This window comes from Mauremys mutica, chromosome 26 (genome assembly GCF_020497125.1).
Source record: "Mauremys mutica isolate MM-2020 ecotype Southern chromosome 26, ASM2049712v1, whole genome shotgun sequence".
NCBI classification, from domain to species: domain Eukaryota; kingdom Metazoa; phylum Chordata; order Testudines; family Geoemydidae; genus Mauremys; species Mauremys mutica.
The window spans coordinates 14,522,785-14,543,108 of NC_059097.1; positions in this window are offsets into that span (position 1 = coordinate 14,522,785).

Sequence of the window (20,324 nt, forward strand, 5' to 3'; positions counted from 1 at the left end):
TTTATGGGAACTTCTTGAAGTTCTTCACAGTGTTCATTGGGTTTAACTAAGTGATTGGGCAACAAAATGGCAAATGAAATTTCATGTGGATAAATGTGAAGTAATGCACAGTGGGAAAAAACAACCCCAACTATACATACAATATGATGGGGGCTAATTTAGCTACAACTAATCAGGAAAGAGATCTTAGGGTCATCGTGGATAGTTTTCCGAAGATGTCCACGCAGTGTGCAGCGGCAGTCAAAAAAGCAAACAGGATGTTTGGAATCATTAAAAGAGGAATAGAGAATAAGACGGAGAATATCTTATTGTCCTTATATAAATCCATGGTACTCCCACATCTTGAATACTGGGTACAGATGTGGTCTCCTCATCTCAAAAAAGATATACTGGCATTAGAAAAGGTTCAGAGAAGGGCAACTAAAATGATTAGGGGTTCAGAATGGATCCCATATGAGGAAAGATTAAAGAGGCTAGGGCTTTGCAGCTTGGAAAAGAGGAGATTAAGGGGGCATATGATAGAGGTATATAAAATCACGAGAGGTATGGAAAAAGTGAATAAGGAAAAATATATTTACTTCCTATAATATAAGAACTAGGGGCCACCAAATGAAATTAATGGGCAGCAGGTTTAAAATAAATAAAAGGAAGTTCTTCTTCACGCAGCGCACAGTTAACCTGTGGAACTCCTTGCCTGAGGAGGTTGTGAAGGCCAAGACTATAACAGGGTTTAAAAGAGAACTGGATAAATTCGTAGAGGTTAGGTCCATTAATGGCTATTAGCCAGGATGGGTAAGGAATGATGTCCCTAGCCTCTGTTTGTCAGAGGGTGGAGATGGATTACAGGAGAGAGATCACTTGATCATTACCCGTTGGGTTAATTCCCTCTGAGACACCTGGCAATGGCCTGGATACTGGGCTGGATTGATTTTTGGTCTAAGCCAGTTTGGCCATTCTTATGTTTTTGTGGGTGCCTTCCAGTTGCAATTGTAAAGTAGTTAAGGGAGATGGGTTGAGGGCGGAGGGCTGGGATACGGGAGACGTGAAATGAAGAGACTACGTGACATTGCAGTTGGAGATGCTAATTTTTTTTGTTTCCCTCCCTCTGCTGAGATTAGTACCAAGGAAAAAGAAGTCACGGTCAGAGTCTACTATCCTCATGCGATGGAAAGCGAGCGAGAGCGACGAGACCACGAGCATTGTTGAAATCAAGCATTAGCCGTGCATCTGGGAGTGGAGCAGCTACTGCTGTCAGTGAGATAAGTGTCTGTTCTGGTGAGAGCTCTGCTCACGGCCCACCTGGCTCCAGGTAGGGACGTCCTGTTAGTTGGGCCTGGGTTTGTAACAAAATGTTCATGACTAGCTGTGGTTATGAGGGAGACTGGGTCCCCATTTTCAGGGTCTGCTCATTTCTCTGCTGACAAGCGATGTGTCCTCTGCAGAAAAGGTAGGTTCTAGGTGGCGAGTTGCTTGCCTTCCTCCCGTGTTTCTCTCTCTCTCTTCTCTAGTGTTGGCCATCACACTCTGTCAGTCTGTCCTTGCCTCTTTTTCTGCTGTTTCACTTCATTGCACACAGGCAGGTGAGCTAGCTGTGCATCCCCAGAGGCCAGGTCTCGGGAAGCATGGCGAAGTAGGAGAGGATGAAAATAATGCAGGGAAGTGGGTGTGAGAGTGGAGCGGTGACTGTTGCTGTTAACTCGGTCTCTGTTCATCAAGTGGGGCCAATGCAGATGGAATGGAAGAGGGAGGTAGGATTGAGGGCAAGATTTCAAGCACCATTAGAGCTCTGTGTAGTGATTGCTCATGCTTGGTTTTTGCAGCTGTTCTTGCAGAGGAATTGTCCAGGAGCCCTATCTGGAGAAGGAAGAGACAGAAGTGGACCTGAGCAGCTTGGACATCCTTTTAAGCAGACACGAACAGTCCTCAGCTTTGTCTCTTGCATAACTGGCTGTGAGTAAGCGGTCTGTACTTTGAATTCCTTCTCTGTACTTGCTGTCATAAGGCCATGTGCTTCCTTGTTGGGTACGTGACTATTTTAAGTGTAGGTGCAACGGTCTCCTTTTTCATTGTAGTGCTAAAGGTGTGTGATGGAAAGAGAGTTGAGGGCGGAGCTCCACCATGTGGGAGAGGGGAAAAGAAGAGCAGACGAGACATTGCCTACTGAGATGGTAACTTACTTGTTTTCCCCCCCTTATGCTGGGTTTAGTACCAAGGGAAAAGAAGTCAGTCTACTGCCCTCATGCGATGGAAAGTGAGTGAGAGCGACGAGACCTTGAGCATTGTTCATGCCAGGCAAGAGCCGTCCATCTGGGAGCGGAACAGCTGCCACTGTCACTGCGATAAGTGTCTGTTTTGCTGAGGGTTCTGCTCACGGCCCACCTGGCTCCAGGTAGGGACACCCCATCAGCTGGGGCTGGATTTATAAGAAAATGTTCCTCACTAGCTGTGGTTATGAGGGAGACAAGGTCCTCATTTCTGTGTCCAGTAGCTGTGTTCCCTCCTCAGCAGAAGGTTGGATCCAGGAGGATGACACCAGGTGGCGAGTTGCTTGCCTTCCTCCTGTGATTCTCTCTCTCTCTTCTCTAGTGTTGGCCAACACACTCTCTCTCTCTCTCTCTCTCTCTCTCTCTCTCTCTCTCTCTCTCTCTCTCTCTGTCCTTGCCTCTCCTTCTGCTGTCTCCCTTCATAGCACACAGGCAGGGGTGCTAGGTGTGCATCCCCACAGGCTAGGTCTCCTGGATCCATGAAGAAGTAGGAGGGGACGAGAATCATGCTGGGTGGTGGATAGTAGAGTGGAGTGGTGACTATCGGTGTTAACTCCATCTCTGTTCATCAAGTAGGGCTGATGTAGATGGAATGGGAGAGGGAGGCAGGGATGAGGGCATTCATAGAGCTCTGTGTAGTGATCGTTCTTGGTTGGCTTTATTAGTTTACAGAGGAATCGTCCAAGAGCCTTAGCCAGAGGAGAGGGTGGCAGAAGTGAAGCTGAGCTGCCTGAACATCCTTCTAAGGGGACATGAACAGTCCTCAGATTTCTGAATTCTGCATAACTGTCTGTGAGTAAGAGGTCAGTGCTTTCAATTCCTCACCTCTACTCACTGTAGTCTTCTTTACAGGCAGGGCCGGCTCAGGCGGGGCCACCGGAGCAGCAAAACGGGGGAAAAATGGCGCGGCTGGAGCGGCAAAGCTGGTGGGGGGGACATGGCGCGGCTGGAGCGGCAAAGCGGGGGAGGGGCGGGGGGAGAAACAAGGACGCGGCCGGCAAAGCAGGGGAAATACGAAACAAAAACCCCGACAGGGCGACCGGCGCCAGGGGACTCTGTGCTGCAGAGTGCGTGCCCGGTCTAATGGGGGGGAAGGGGAGGGAGCGGAGGGGGAAGAGAGAAGGGGGGCGGCCAGCGCTTCAGCAGGGCGCTTACCGTGCGGCCGCGCCGCCTGCCGGAAGGGCTCCGCTCCACTCCGGTCAGCAGGGAGGGAAGGACGCGGGCTGCCCTGCCGAGCTTGCTGCAGGGCGCTCCCCTCCTCCACGCCGCCGCCCCTACAGGACGGCTGGAACAGCAAACAACGGCAACAACAAAAAGCAGCTCTGTTGCCCTAGGTTTGGGCGGAAGCCGCCCCAAGCACGAGCTTGCTCAGCTGGTGCCTGGAGCCGGCTCTGTTTACAGGCCCTGTGCTTCCTCGTTGAGTACCGGGCACTGTGGTATTAAGGCTGGGGAAGGGACAAGAGTCTCCTGAGCAAAGTGACTTCTAGTTGCAGGTGTAAAGTAGTAATGGAGGATGGGTTGAAGGCGGAGCCGTGGGATACGGGAGATATGAAATGAAGAGACTACGTGATGTTGCTGACGGAGATGGTAATTTGTTTGTTTTTCCCCTTCTGCTGGGTTTAGTACCAAGGAAAAAGAAGTCACACGTCAGAGTCTACTGCTGTCATGCGATGGAAAGTGATCAAGAGCGATTGGACCTGGAGCATTATTGATGGCATGAAAAAGCCGTTCATCTGGGAGTGGAATAGCTGCCACTGTCACTGAGATAAGTGTCTGTTGTGCTGAGGGTTCTGCACATGGCCCATCTGGCTCCAGGTAGTGACACACCATCAGCTGGGGCTGGCTTTGTTTAAAAAAAAAAAAATGTTCCTGAACAGCACAGGTTATGAGGGAGACAAGGTCCCCATTTTCAGGGGCTGGTCTTTTCTCTGTCCACAAACAGTGTGTCCTACACAGCAGAAGGTTGGATCGAGGAGGATGACTCCAGCTGATGAGTTTCTTGACTCAATCCCACATTTTTCTCTCTCTCTCTCTCCTCTAATGTGTTGGCCAACACACACACACACACTCTCTCTCTCTCTCTCTCTCTGTCCTTGCCTCTCCTTGTGCTGTCTCCCTTCGTAGGACACGGGCAGGTGTGTTAGGTGTGCATCCCCACAGGTTAGATCTTGTGAGCTATGAACAAGTAGGGGACCGAAATGATGCAGGGCAGTGGGCGCTAGAGTGGAGCGGTGATTGTGGGTGTTGACTGAGTCTCTGCTCTAGTGGGGCTGCTGTGGATGGGATGGGAGAGGGAGGCAGGGATGAGGGCAAGATTTCACGCATCAATTGTATTTTGTGTAGCGATGGCTCTTGCTTGGCTTATTTGCTGCACTTGCAGAGAAATCATCGGGGAGCAGCAGCAGGAGGAGAAACTAGCAGACGCGGACCTGGGCAGCCTGGACATCCCTCTAAGCACAGATTAACAGTCCTCAGCTTTCTGCCTTCCACATAACTGGCTGTGAGTAAGCGGTCGGTGCTTCGAATTCCTCATCTGTTCTCGCTCCAGTTTTGTTCCTGGTCGGGTACATGGTTCTGTGGGGTTAAGAGGAGGGAAAGGCACAAGTCTCCTGTGCAGAGTGGCTGTTTTGAGTGTAGGTGCAACAGGCTGATTTCTAGTTGTGGTCCTGAAGGCGTAACGGAAGAAGGGTTATGGGTGGAGGTCTGGGGTGCGGTAAATGGGAGAAGAACTTATGTGTTGTTGCCAACTGAGATGCTAACTCGTTTGTTTCTCCTCCACCCCCTTGTGCTGGGTTCAGGACCAAGAGAAAAGAAGTGGAGGGTCAGCGTCGGCTCACCTCACATTACGGAAAGCGAGTGAGAGCGACGAGATTGCAAGCATTTTGGATGCCAGGCAAGAGCCGTCCAGCTGGGAGCGGAGCAGCCGCCACTGTCAATGAGATAAGTATCTGTTTTGGTGATTGCTCTGCTCACTGCCCACCTGAATCCAGATACAAACGCCCCATTAGCTGGGACTGGGTTTGTAACAAAATATTCCTGACTAGGTGTGGTTCTGAAGGAGACAAGGTCCCCATTTTCAGGGGCTGCTCATTTCTTTGTTCACAAGCGCTGTGTCCTCTGCAGAAAAAGTTGGATCCAGGAGGTTGATTCCAGGTGGCGAGTTGCTTGCCTTCCTCCTGTGTTTTTTTTCTCTCTCTCTCTCTTCTCCAGTACGTTGGCCAACACACACCCTTTCTCTTTCTGTCCTTGCTTTTCCTTGTGCTGTCTCCCTTCGTACGACACGAGCACGTGTGCTCGGTGTGCACCCCCACAGGGTAGGTCTAGGGAGCCATGATGAAGTAGGAGGGGAGGAAAGTTGTGCAAGGTAGCGGGCGCGGGAGTGGAGGGGTGACTGTCAGTGTTAACTTGGTCTCTGTTCATCAAGTGGGGTAGATGTAGATGGGCTGGAAGAGGGAGGCAGGGATGAGGGCAAGATTTCAAGCATCAGTAGAGATGTGTGTAGTGATGGCTCATGCTTGGCTTTTGCAGATCCATTTCCAGAGGAATTTCCCAGGAGAGGTTGGCAGATGTGGACATGAGGAAACTGAACATCCTTCTGAGCAGACACGAACAGTCCTCGGCTTTCTGCTTCCCGCATAACTGGCTGTGAGTTAGCTGTCGGTGCTTTGAATTCCTCATCTGTTCTTGCTGTACTTTTCTTCACATGCCGTGTGCTTCCTCGTTGGGCATGAGGCTCTTTGGCATTAAGGTGGGGGAAGGGCCAAGAGTCTCCTGAGCAAAGTGACTATTTTGGGTGCAGTTACAATGGGTACCTTCTAGTTGCAGGTGTAAAGTAGTGATGGGAGATGGGTTGAGGGCAGAACTGTGGGATACAGGAGCTGTAAAATGAAGAGACTACGCAACATTGCAGACGGAGATGCTGTTTTCTTTTTTTGCTTTTCTCCCCTCTGCTGGGTTTAGTACCAAGGAAAAAAAAGTCACACGTCGGAGTCTACTGCCCTCATGCGATGGCAAGTGAGTGAGAGCAGTGAGCCTGTGAGCATTGTTCATGCCAGGCAAGAGCCGTCCATCTGGGAGCCGACCAGAGGCCACTGTCACTGAGATAAGTGTCTGGTTTGGTGATTGCTCTGCTCACAGCTCAGCTCCTGGTAGGGACACCCCATTAGCAAGCTCTGGGTTTGTAAGAAAAGGTTCCTAACTAGTGGTTATGAAGGAGACAAGGTCCCCATTTTCAGGGGCTGGTCACTTCTCTGGCCAGGAGGGGTGTGTCCTCTGCAGCAGAAGGTTGGATCCAGGGGGATGACTCCAGCTCGTGAGTTTCTTGACTCCCTCCTGTGTTTTTTTCTCTCTCTCTCTCCTCTAATGTGTTGGCCAACACACACACTGTCTGTCTGTCTCTGTCTCTCACTCTGTCTCTGTCCTTGCTTCTTCTTGTGCTGTCTCCCTTCATAGGACACGGATAGGAGTGCTAGGTGTGCATCCCCACAGGCTAGATCTCGGGAGCTATGAACAAATAGGAGGAGATGAAAATCATGCAGGATAGTGGGCGCTAGAGTGGAGCGGTGTCTGTGGATGTTGACTCAATCTCTGTTCATTGAGTCGAGCGGATGTGGATGGGATGGGAGAGGGAGGCAAGGATTGAGGGCAAGATTAAATGCACCATTAGTGCTGTGTGTAGTGATGGTACTTACTTGACTTTATTAGTTTGCAGAGGAATCATCCAGGAGCCCTTGCCGGACGAGAATATGCAGAAGTGGACGTGAGCAGCCTGGACATCCTTCTAAGGGGACCTCAAGAGTCCTCAGGTTTCTGCCTTCTGCCTAACTGGTTGTGAGTAAGCGGTGAGTGCTTGGAATTCCTCATCTGTACTCACTGTAATTTTCTTCATAGGCCGTTTCCTTTCTTGTTTGGTGTGGGGCACTGTGGGATTAAGGCTGGGGAAGAGACCAGAGTCATACTTGCCAACTTTCACTGGGTAGAGAAGAACCCTGAATTCACAATATTCCAAAAATCAAGCTAATCCTATTTCAAATAAGGCCAAAACAAGCCAATTCCTAAGAACCCCAGCACTCAATGACTAGATCTCTCCTGGCGTGCAGTCTGGGACTGTGGTGGGTCCGCTGTGCGCCCCGACACTCTCTCCCCCCTTTGCCCCTGCTTGCCGGAAGCAGCAAGCTACAATGAGCAATAAGCTACAGGCCAAAAACAAGCCCAATTTCTATGTTTTATTTTCCCCCTTGAGAGATTTGGTGTGTGTGACCAGAGTCTGCTGTGCAAAGTGACTATTTCGGGTGTCGTTGCAAGGGGTGCTTTCTACTTGCAGTCCTACCGGTGTAATGGGAATAGGGTTGAGGGCGGAGCCCCACTGTGTGTGGGAGGGGAAAATAAGCGCCTACCCAAAGTTGCTGACTGAAAGGGTAACTGATTTGTTTTCCCCCCTTGTGCTGGGTTTAGTAGCAAGAGAAAAGAAGTCACAGGCCAGAGTCTACTGCCCTCGTGCAATGGAAAGAGAGCAAGAGCGATGAGTCTGCAAGCGTTGTTGATGCGAGGCAGAAGGCGTCCATCTGGGAGCGGAACCGCCACCACTCTCAATGAGATAAGTGTCTTCTTTGGTGATCGCTCTGCTCAAAGCCCATCTTGCTCCCGGTAGGGACGCCCCGTTAGCTGGGGGTGGGTTTGTAAGAAAAGGTTCCTGACTAGTTGTGGTTACAAGGGAGACGATGTCCCTATTTTCAGGGGCTGCTCATGTCTCTGGCCAGGACCAGTGTGTCCTCCGCAGCATATTAGATCCAGGGGGATGACTCCAGCTGGTGAGTTTCTTGACTCTCTCCCACGTTTTTCTCTCTCTCTCCTCTAATGTGTTGGCCAACACACACTCTGTCTGTCTGTCTCACTCTCTCTCTGTCCTTGCCTCCTCTTGTGCTGTCTTCCTTCGTCGGACACGGGCAGGTGTGTTAGGTGTGCATCCCCACAGGCTAGGTCTTGTAAGCTATGAACAAGAAGGGGACCGAAATGATGCAGGGCAGTGGGTGCTAGAGTGAAGCGGTGACTGTGGGTGTTGACTGAGTCTCTGCTCTAGTGGGGCTGATGTGGGAGGCAGGGATGAGGGCAAGATTTCACGCACCAATTGAATTTTTTGTAGTGAGGGCTCTTGCTTGGCTTATTTGCTGCACTTGTAGAGGAATTGTCCTGGAGCAGCAGCCGGAGGAGAAATTGGCAGACGTGGGCCTGAGGAGCCTGGACATTCTTCTAAGGAGACATGAACAGTCCTCAGCTTTCTGCCTCGTGCATAACTGGTTGTGGGTAAGTGGTCAGTGCTTGGAATTCCTCATCTGTACTTGCTGTGATTTTCTTCACACTTTGTTTGCTTCCTTGTTGGGTGTGGGGCTCTTTGGGATTAAGGCTGGGGAAGGGACCAGAGTCACAATTGCTAACTTTCACTGGGGAAATAAGCACCCCGACTTTGACAATAAGCCAAAAATCAAGAGAAACCCATTTGAAAACAAGGCCAAAACAAGCCAATCCCTAAGAACCCCAACACTCAATGACTAGATCTCCCCTGGCGTGCAGTCTGGGACTGTGGTGGGCCCGCTGTGCACCTCAACTAGCTGTCCCCTTTGCTCCTCCTTGTCCGTGCTTGCTGGAAGCAAAAAGCTACAAGAAGCAATAAGTTACAAGGGAAAAAGAAGCACAATTTCTACGTGCTTTCCCCACAGGTTTGGTGTGTCTGACCAGAGTCGTCTGTGCAGAGTGACTATTTCAGGTGTCGTCGCAAGGGGTGCTTTCTACTTGTAGTCAGAAAGGCGTGATGGCAGGAGGGTTCAGGGCAGAGCCCCACCATGTGGGAGAGGCGAAAAGAAGCGGCTACCCAACATTGCCAATTGAGATGGTGACTGACTTGTTTTCCCGCTGGATTTAGTACCAAGGGAAAAGAAGTGACAAGTCAGAGTCTACTGCCCTCATGCGATGGAAAGCGAGCGAGAGTGATGGGACTGCAAGAATGATTGATGCCTTGAAAAAGCCGTCCAACTGGGAATGGAACAGTCATCACTGTCAATGAGATAAGTGTCTGTTTTGGTGATTGCTCTGCCCACCTTGCTCCTGAAAGGGATGCCCCGTTTGCTGAGGCTGTGTTTGTAAGAAAAGGTTCCTGACTAGCTGTGGTTTTGAGCAGGGGCGGCTCTAGAAAATCCGCCGCCCCAAGCAGGGCGGCGTGCTGCGCTGCTCGCGTCGCCCTTCCCCAGTCCCGCGGCCGAGGCAGAAGTGCCTGCGGACCGTCCAATGGTCCCGCGGCTCCGGTGGAGCATCCGCAGGCCAGCGCATCCGCCGCAGTCATGCCTGCGGGAGCTCGAGCGGAGCCGCGGGAAGAGGGGACCCTCCGCAGTCATGTCTGCGGCAGGTCCGCTCATCCCGGGGCTCCAGTGGACCTCCCGCAGGCATGACTGCGGGAGGTCCGCCGGAGCCAAATGCCGCCCTGCCGGCAAAATGCCGCCCCACGCGCCTGCTTGGCGCACTGTGGTCTGGAACCGGCCCTGGTTTTGAGAGAGAGAGAAGATCCCCATTTTTAGGGGCTGCTCAGTTTTCTGGCCAGGAGCAGTGTCCTACGCAGCAGAAGGTTGCATCTAGGAGAATGAGTCCAGGTGGTGAATTGCTTGCCTTTCTCTCGTGTTTCTCTCTCTCTCTTCTCTAGTGTGTTGGCCAACACTCTTTCTCAATCTGTCCTTGCCTTTCCTTGTGCTGTCTCCCTTCTTAGGATATCGGCAGGCGAGCTAGGTGTGCACCCTCACAGGTTGTGTCTTGGGAGCCATAAAGAAGTAGGAGGGGACGAAAATCATGCAGGGCAGTCGGTGCGAGACTGGAGCGGTGACTGTTGGTGTTGTGGGGCTAAGACAGATCGAAAGCGACGCAGGGAAGAGGGCCTTAATTGGGCTCTATGTAGGATTTCTCAAACTGGGGTTTAGGTCCTGTCAGGGTGTAGGGATATTAAAGAAGGTTTATATTAGACATGGTTTATATGAAAAATAACTTATTGTTAATTGATGCCTCATAACTAAAGGTTAAAAGTAAATTTGTGATTCTAACCTGCAAGCCACCAGCTGTGTCTGTGTGAAGCCTGCTCAAAGAAATACTTTGTATAAAACTTGTTAAACATTAATTAACTCTAAGTAAGCCAAAACAGTAGCTGTTATAGTGTATAAATAGAGACCCCCACCCTCTGTAAGTTTTCATCTCACTTTATCTTTGATTGTTAAAAGACAGGGAGTCTCACATAAATTGGTAACACCCCAAAAAGTAAAGAAACAGTGAAATAGATGTGATTAAGATAGAGAATGTATGTGACTGAATGGTTAGGGAGTTACCAGTCTGAAGAATTCAGTGTTGGCTGAAGAAGGTGTCAAGTGGGATCAACCAGATGACCCACCACACCTCAAAGGAAGGAAAAACAAGCATCTGACAGAATGGAGCCAGCCATCTGCTGATTGATTTAGCAACAGCAGAATGAGGCAACTCCTATGAACTAACATAGGGAAAAATCCCTATAAAACTGGACTCTAAAGACTGAGGACTTTGAGTCTATGGTTCTGATACCAACCTCCAGGAGCATCAGATGCATCTGACACAGACTCGGCTCCATCCTCATGACCAAGGTACCTGGCCAGTAACTTGGCATGAGCAACATCTAGGCTGGTAACTATAACATCTATACAGAACCTGAATGAATGATTGTGTGGATGAATATATGTGTGTGTGTGTGTGTATATATAAGGAATAAGTAGTAATGGAAACAAGTAGGAAAACATTGTCTTTTGTTTTGTTATGGTATTTACAATAAATGTGGCATCTTTGCCTTATCCCTCTTAATAAGATCCTGCTGGTTTTTATTATATTGGTAATTCAGTGTTGGCTGAAGAAGGTGTCAAGTGGGATCAACCAGATGACCCACCACACCTCAAAGGAAGGAAAAACAAGCATCTGACAGAATGGAGCCAGCCATCTGCTGATTGATTTAGCAACAGCAGAATGAGGCAACTCCTATGAACTAACATAGGGAAAAATCCCTATAAAACTGGACTCTAAAGACTGAGGACTTTGAGTCTATGGTTCTGATACCAACCTCCAGGAGCATCAGATGCATCTGACACAGACTCGGCTCCATCCTCATGACCAAGGTACCTGGCCAGTAACTTGGCATGAGCAACATCTAGGCTGGTAACTATAACATCTATACAGAACCTGAATGAATGATTGTGTGGATGAATATATGTGTGTGTGTGTGTGTATATATATAAGGAATAAGTAGTAATGGAAACAAGTAGGAAAACATTGTCTTTTGTTTTGTTATGGTATTTACAATAAATGTGGCATCTTTGCCTTATCCCTCTTAATAAGATCCTGCTGGTTTTTATTATATTGGTACAACAAGGGGACCGCAAGGTTGTTATTTGGGGGGTTGTGAAATGTCATCCTCCATCCTAAACATCACTTTGCTTCCAGCATTTATAATGGTGTTGAATATATAAAAAGTGTTCTTAATTTATTAGGGGAGGGTCACACTCAGAAGCTTTCTATGTAAAAGGGATCATCAGTACAAAAGGTTGAGAACCACTGGTGTAGTGATAGTTCTTGCTTGCCTTTATTAGTTTGCAGAGGAATTGTCCAGGAGTCTCAGCTGGAGAAGAAGCTGGCAGAAGTGGACCTGAACTGCCTGGACATCCTTCTAAGGAGACATGAACGGTCCTCAGCTTTCTGCATTCTGGATAACTGGCTATGAGTAAGAAGTCAGTGTTTTCAATTCCTTATCTGTACTCACTCTTGTTTCCTTCACGGGCTGTGTGCTTCCTCATTGGGTACGAGGCTCTTTGGGATTAAGGCTGGGGAAGGGACAAGAGTCTCCTGAGCAAAGTGACTATTTTGGGTGCAGTTAAAATGGGTCCCTTCTAGTTGCAGCTGTAAAGTAGCAATGGGAGATGCGTTGAGGGCAGAGCTGTGGGATACGGGAGATGTGAAATGAAGAGACTACGTGACATTGCAGACGGAGATGGTAATTATATTTTTTTTCCCTTCCTTTTACTTCTTCCTTGGTACTAAACCCAGCAGTCACACATCAGAGTCTACTGCTGTCATGCGATGGAAAGTGAGTGAGAGCAGCGAGCCTGTGAGCATTGTTCATGCCAGGCAACAGCCGTCAATGTGGGGGTCGAGCAGACGCCACTGTCAGTGAGATAAGTGTCTGTTTTGCTGAGGGTTCTGCTCACGGCCCATATCAGTTTCTTGCCTTTCTCTCTCTCTCTCTCTCTCTCTCTCTTCTCTAGTGTGTTGGCCAACACTCTGTCTCTGTCCTTGCCTCTCCTTGTGCTGTCTCCCTTCGTAGGACACGGGCAGGAGTGCTAGGTGTGCATCCCCACAGGCTAGGTCTCAGGAGCTATGAAGAAGTAGGAGGGGATGAAAATCATGCAGGGTAGTGGGCGCTAGAGTGGAGCGGTGACCGTCAGTGTTGACTCAGTCTCTGTTCATCGAGTCGGGCTGATGTAGATGAGATGGGAGAGGGAGGCAGGGATGAGGGCATTCATAGAGCTCTGTGTAGTGACAGTTCTTGCTTGGCTTTATTAGTTTGCAGAGGAATCGTCCAGAAGCCCCAGCCGGATGAGAATGTCAGAAGTGGACCTGAGCAGCCTGGACATCCTTCTAAGGAAACAAGAATAGTCCTCAGGTTTCTGCCTTCTGCATAACTGGCTGTGAGTAAGGGCTCAGTGCTTCGAACTCACAGAGTCATCTGTACTCACTGTAGTATTCTTCATTGACCGTGTGGTTTCTTGTTGGGTACAGGGCTCTGTGGGATTAAGGGTGAGGAGGGGCCAGAGTCAGCTGTGCAAACTGACTCTCTGTTGGGTGGTGTTGTTGTAAGAGGTGCTTTGTACTTTTAGTCCTAAAGGTGTAATGGGTAGAGGGCGGAACCCCGCCATGCGTGAGAGGGGGAAAAGAAGAGCCTACGAGACACTTCTGACTGAGATGGTAGCTTACTTGTTTTATCCCCTGGTTTTAGTACCAAGCAAAAAGACGTCACATGTCAAAGTCTACTGCCCTTATGAGTGAGCGTGACGAGACTGCGAGCGTTGTTGGTGCCAGGCAGGAGCCGTCCATCTGGGAGCAGAACAGCTGCTACTATCACTGAGATAAGTATCTGTTTTGCTGAGGCTTCTGCTCACGGCACACCTGGCTACAGGTAGAGACACCCTGTTAGGTGGGTTTGTAAGAAAAGGTTCCTGACTAGCTGTGGTTTTGAGGGAGACATGGTCCCCATTTTCAGGGGCTGATCATTTCTCTGGCCAGGATCGGTGTGTCCTCGGCAGGAGAAGGTTAGATCCATGAGGATGACTCCAGGTGGTGAGTTGCTTGCCTTCCTCCTCTGTTTCTCTCTGTCTTCTCTACTCTACTCTACTGTGTTGGCCAACACACTCTCGCTCGCTCGCTCTCTCTCTCTCTCTCTCTCTGCTGTCTCCCTTCATAGGGTACGGGCAGGAGTGCTATGTGTGCATCCCCTCAGGCTAGGTCTCGGGAGCTATGAACAAGTAGGAGGGGACGGAAATCATGCATCGTAGTGGGCGCTAGAGTGGAGGGGTGACTGTGGATGTTGACTGTCTCTCTTCAAGTGGGCCTGATGTAGATAGGATGGGAGAGGGAGGCAGGGATGAGGGCAAGATTACCTGCACCAATTGAATTTTGTGTAGTGATGGCTCTTGCTTCGCTCATTTCCTGCGCTTGCAGAGGAATTGTCCAGGAGCAGCAGCTGAAGGAGAAAGTGGCGGACGCGGACCTGAGGAGCCTGGACATCCTTCTAAGCAGACATGAAAGGTCCTCAGATTTCTGCCTCCCGCACAACTGGCTGTGAGTAAGGGGTCAGTGCTTGGAATCCCTCATCTGTACTGGCTCCGGTTTTGTTCAGAGGCTCTGAATTTCTTCATTGGACACGGTGCTCTGTGGGATTCAGACGAGGCAAAGGCACAGGTCTCCTGTGCAGAGTGAGTATCTTGGATGTAGGTGCAGTGGGCTGCTTTTTAGTTGTAGTGCTAAAGCTGTAATGGGAGGAGGGTTGAGGGCGGAGCCCTGAGGTGTGGTAGATGGGAGAAGAAGAACCTATGCACGTTGCAGACTGAGATGCTAACTGATTGGTTTTCCCCCCTAGTGCTGGGTTTAGTACCAAGTGGAGAGTCAGAGTCCACTCCGCACATGCCATGGAAAGGGAGTGAGAGCTGGGAGATTCTAAGCATTGTTGATGCCAGGGAAGAGCCATCCAGCTGGGAGTGGAGCAAGGACCACTGTCAGTGAGATAAGTGTCTTGTTAGGTGAAGGCTCTGCTGTGGTTACGAGGGAGACAAGGTCCCTATTTTCAGGGGCTGCTCAGTCCTCTGGCCAGTACCGGTGTGTCCTCTGCAGTGGAAGGTTGGATCCAGGAGGATGACTCCAGGTGACAAGTTGCTTGCCTTCCTCCCGTGTTTCTCATTTTCTCGCTCTCTCTCTTTAGTGTGTTGGCCAACGCTCTCTCTTAATCTGTCCTTTCCTTTCCTTGTGCCATCTCCCTTCTTAGGACACAGGCAGGCCTGCGAGGTGGGCATCTCCACAGGTTAGGTCTTGAAAGCCCTGGAGTAGTAGGAGGGGACGAAAACCATGCGGGGTAGTGGGTGCGAGAGTGGAGCAGTGACTGTCAGTGTTGAATCGGTCTCTGTTCAAGTGGGGCTGATGTAGATGGGGTGGAAGAGGGAGGCAGGGTTGCGGGCAACATTTCAAGCACCATTAAAACTGTGTGTAGAGATGGCGCATGCTTGGCTTTTGCAGCTGCACTTCCAGAGGAATTGTCCAGGAGCTCGAGCCGGAGGAGAAACAGGCAGAGGTGGATCTGAGTAGCTTGGACACGGTTCTAACCAGACAGGAACAGTCCTCAGCTTTCTGCCTTCTGAACAACTGGCTGTGAGTAAGCGGTCAGTGCTTTCAATTCCTTATCTGTACTCGCTGTAGTTTACTTCACAGGGCTTGTGCTTCCTCGTTGAGTACCGGGCACTGTGGTATTAAGGCTGGGGAAGGGACAAGAGTCTCCTGAGCAAAGTGACTATTTTGGGTGCAGTTACAATGGGTCCCTTCTAGTTGCAGTTGTATAGTAGTAATAGGAGATGGTTTGATGGCGGAGCCGTGGGATATGGGAGATGTGAGATGAAGAGACTACGTGACATTGCAGATAGAGATGCTAGTTTGTTTGTTTTTCTCTCCTCTGCTGGGTTTAGTATCAAGGAAAAATAAGTCACATGTCAGAGTCTACTGCCCTCATGCAATGGAAAGTGAGTGAGAGCAGCGAGCCTGTGAGCATTGTTCATGCCAGGCAAGAGCCGTTCATTTGGGAGCCAAGCAGATGCCACTGTCAGTGAGAGAAGTGTCTGTTTTGCTGAGGGTTCTGTTAACAGCCCATCTGACTCCAGGTACAGACACCATGTTAGCTGGGGCTGGTTTGTCAGAAGAGTTTCCTGACTAGCTGGGGATACAAGGGAGACAAGGTCCCCATTTTCAGGGGCTTGTCATTGCTCTGTTCACAAGCAGTGTGTCCTCCGCAGAAGAAGGTTGGATCGGGGAGGATGACTCCAGATGGTGAGTTACTTGCCTTTCTCCTGTGTTTCTCTCTCTTCTCCAGTGTGTTGGCCAACACTCTCTTTCTCTCTCTATCTCTGTCCTTGCCTCTCCTTGTGCCGTCTCCCTTCATAGAACAGGGGCAGGAGTGCTAGGTGTGCATCCCCACAGGTTAGGTCTCGGGAGGTATGAACAAGTAAGAGGGGATGAAAATCATGCAGGGTAGTGGGCGCTAGAGTGGAGCAGTGTCTGTGGATGTTGACTCAGTCTCTGTTCATTGAGTCCGGCAGATGTAGATGGAATGGGAGAGGGAGGCAGGGATGAGGACATTCATAGAGCTCTGTGTAGTGATGGTCCTTGCTTGGCTTTATTAGTTTGCAGAGGAATCGTCCAGGAGCCCTCGCCGGACGAGAATATGCAGAAGTGGACCTGAGCAGCATGGACATCCTTCTAAGGAGACATGAATAGTCCTCAGCTTTCTGACTGCTGCATAACTGGCAATAAGTGGTCAGTGCTTTCAATTCCTCTTCTGGACTCACTGTAGTTTTCTTCACAGACCATGTGGTTCCTTGTTGGGTACAGGGCTCTGTGGGATTAAGGCTGGGGAAGGGACAGAGTCTGCTGTGCAGAGTGACTCTGTCGGGTGTCGTTGCAAGGGCTGCTTTTTACTTGTAGTCCTAAAGCTGTAATAGGAAAATGGTTGAGGGCGGAGCCCAGCTGTGTGGGAGAGGTGAAAAGAAGAACCTAGGAGATGTTGCCCACTGAGATAGTAACTTGTTTTATCCCCTGGTTTTAGTACCAAGAAAAAAGACGTCACATGTGAGAGTGTACAGCCCTTGTGATGGAAAACGAGTGAGTGATGAGACTGCGAGCGTTGTTGGTGCCAGGCAGCAGCCGTCCATCTGGGAGCAGAACAGCCGCTAGTTTCACTGAGATAAGTATCTGTTTTGCTGAGGGTTCTGCTCCTCTAGGTAGGGACACCTCGTTATCTGGGGGTGGGTTTGTAAGAAAAGGTTCCTGAGTAGCTGTCGTTATGAGGGAGACGAGGTCCCCATTTTCAGGGGCTGGTAAGTTCTCTGGCCAGTAGTGGTGTGTCATCTGCAGCGGAAGGTTAGATCCCTGAGGATGACTGCAGGTGGTGAGTTTCTTGCCTTCCTCCTGTGTTTCTCTCTTTCTTCTCTGTGTTGGCCAACACACTCTCTCTCTTTCTGTCCTTGCCTCTCCTTGTGCTCTCTTCCTTCACAGGTCACGGGCAGGCATGCTCAGAGTGCATCCCCACGGCCAATGTATCAGTAGCTATGAAGAAGTAGGAGTGGACAAAAATAATGCAGAGCAGTGGGCACGAGAGTGGAGCGGTGACTCAGTGTTCATCGAATGGGGCTGATGTTGATGGGACTGGAGAGAGAGGCGGGGATGAGGGCAAGATTTCAAGCACCAATAGAGATGTGCGTAGTGCTGGCTCTTGCTTGGCTTTTTGCAGTTGCTCTTGCAGAAGAATTGTCCAGGAGTCCCAGCCGGAGGAGAAACTGGCAGAGGTGGATCTGAGCAGCCTGGACATTCTTCTAAGCAGACATGAACAGTCCTCAGCTTTCGGAATTGTGAATACCTGTCTCTGAGGAAGAGGTCAGTGCTTTTCAATTCCTTATCTGTACTCGGTGTAGTATTCTTCACAGGCTGTGTGCTTCCTCGTTGGGTATGGGGCTGTGTGAGATTGTGTCTGAGGAGCGGCCAGAGTCTGCTGTGCAGAGTGATTATTACTTTGCCTTTACAAGGGGTGCATTTTAGTCGTCGTGCTAAATGTGTAATGGGGGAGAGATTTGGGGGCGGAGCCCTGCCGTGTGGGAGAGGGGAAAAGAATAGCGTACGTGACGTTGCCCCCTGAGGTGGTAACTTGTTTGTTTTTTCTACTTGTGCTGGGTTTAGTACCAAGGGAGAAGAAACCACGCGTCAGAGTCTAGTGTCCTCATGCGATGGAAAGCGAGCGAGAGGGACGAGACCGTGAGCATTGTTGATGCAAGGCAGGAGCCGTCCAGCTGGCAGTGGAGCAGTCGCTGTTGTCAGTGAGATAAGTGTCTGGTTTGAGGAGGGCTCTGCTCACGGCCCACCTGGCTCCAGGTAGGGACACCCCGTTAGCTGGTTCCTGACCAGGTGTGGTTACAAGGTAGAGAAGGTCCCCAATTTGAGGGGCTGATCATTTCTCTGTTCACAAGCAGCGTGTCCTCTGCAGGAGAAGGTTGGATCCAGGGGGATGAATCCAGCTGGTGAGTTTCTTGCCTTCATCCCGTGTTTCTTTCTCTGTCTGTCTCTTTTCTAGTGTGTTGGCCAACACCCTCTTTCTCTCTCTGTCTCTCTCTCTCTCTCTCTCTCTCTCTCTGTGTCTCTCTCTCTCTCTCTCTCTCTCTCTGTCCTTGCCTCTCCTTGTGCTGTTTCCCTTCATAGGACACGGGCAGGAGTGCTAGGTGCGCATCCCCACAGGCTGGGTCTCGGCAGCTATGAACAAGTAGGCAGGGATGAAAATCATGCGGGGCAGTGGGCACTAGAGTGGAATAGAGACTGTTGGTGTTGACTCGGTTACTGTTCATCAAGTGGGGCTGATGTAGATGGGATGGGAGTGGGAGGCAGGGATGAGGACAAGATTACCTGCACCAACTGGATTTTGTGTAGTGATGGCTCTTGCTTGGCTCATTTCCTGCGCTTGCAGAGGAATCGTCCAGGAGCAGCAGCTGAAGGAGAAGGTGGCAGACGTGGTGCTGAGGAGCCTGGACATCCTTCTAAGCAGAGATGAACAGTCCTCAGCTTTCTGCCTCCCACATAACTGGCTGTGAGTAAGCCGTCAGTGCTTGGAATTCCTCATCTGTTCTCACTTCAGTTTTGTTCAGAGGATGTTAACTTCCTCGTTGAACACGGCGCTCTGCGGGATTCAGGCGAGGGAAGGCAAAGGCACAAGTCTCCTGTGCAGAGTGAGTATCTTGGATGTAGGTGCAACGGGTTGCTTTTTAGTTGTAGTGCTAAAGCTGTAATGGGAGGAGGGTTGCAGGCGGAGACCTGAGGTGCGATAGATGTGAGATAGTAACTGATTTGTTTTCTCAACTGTACTCACTGTAATTTTCTTCACACTCCGTTTGCTTCCTCGTTGGGTACTGGGCCTATGGGATTAAGGCAGGGGAGGGGACCAGAGTCACAGTTGCCAACTTTCATGGGGTAAATAAGCTCCCCGACTTTCATAAGTCTGCTGTGCAGAGTGACTATTTCAGGTGTCATTGCAAGGGATGCTTTCTACGTGTACTCCTAAAGGTGTGATGGGAGGAGGGTTCAGGGCAGAGACCCACCGTGTTTGAGAGGCGGAAAGAAGAGCCTCCCCAACATTGCCGACTGAGATGGTGACATGCTTGTTTTTTCCCCTTCTGCTGGATTTAGTACCAGGGGAAAAGAAATCTCGCATCAGAGACTCCTGCCCTCATGCAATGGAAAGTGAGTGAGAGCGATGGCGACCAAAAGAATTACTGATGCCCAGGAAAAGCGGTCCTACTGGGAGCGAAGCAGTGGCCACTCTCAATAAGATAAGTGTCTGGTTGGGTGATTGCTTTGCTCACGGCCCACCTTGCTCCTGGTAGGGACGCTCCGTTTGCTGGGGCTGTGTTTGTAAGAGAGTGTTTTTGAGTAGCTGTGGTTATGAGGGAGACAAGGTCCCCATTTTCAGGGGCTGCTCAGTTCTCTGGCCAGTTGCGCTGTGTCCTCTGCAGAAGGTTAGATCCAGCGGGATGACTCCAGGTGACGAGTTGCTTGCCTTCCTCCCATGTTTCTCATTCTCTCTCTCTCTCTCTCTCTCTCTCTCTTTTCTGTGTTGGCCAACACTCTTTCTCAGTCTGTCCTTTCCTTGTGCCGTCTCCCTTCTTAGGACACGGGCATCCCCACAGGTTAGGTCTTGGGAGCCCTGGAGTAGTAGGAGGGGACCAAAACCATGTGAGGAAGTGGAGCAGTGACTGTCAGTGTTAACTCAGTCTTCTTTTGCGTGGGGCCGATGTAGATGAGATGGAAGAGGGAGGCGGGGATGAGGGCAACATTTCAAGCACCAATAGAGCCTTGTGTAGTGATGGTTTCTACTTGGGTGTTGCAGAGGAATCGTTCGGGAGCCCTCGCCCAAGGAGAAACTGCTAGACGTGGATCTGAGCAGCCTGGACATCCTTCTAAAGAGAGATGAACAGTCCTCATCTTTCTGCCTCCCACATAACTGGCTGTGAGTAAGAGGTCAGTGCTTTCAATTCCTCATCTGTACTCACTGTAATTTTCTTCACAGGCCATGTGCTTCCTCGTTGAACACGGTGCTCTGTGGGATTCAGACGAGGGAAAGGCACAAGTCTGCTGTGCAGAGTGAGTATTTTGATGTAGGTGCAACGGGCTGCTTTTTAGTTGTAGTGCTAACGCTGTAATGGGAGAAGGGTTGAG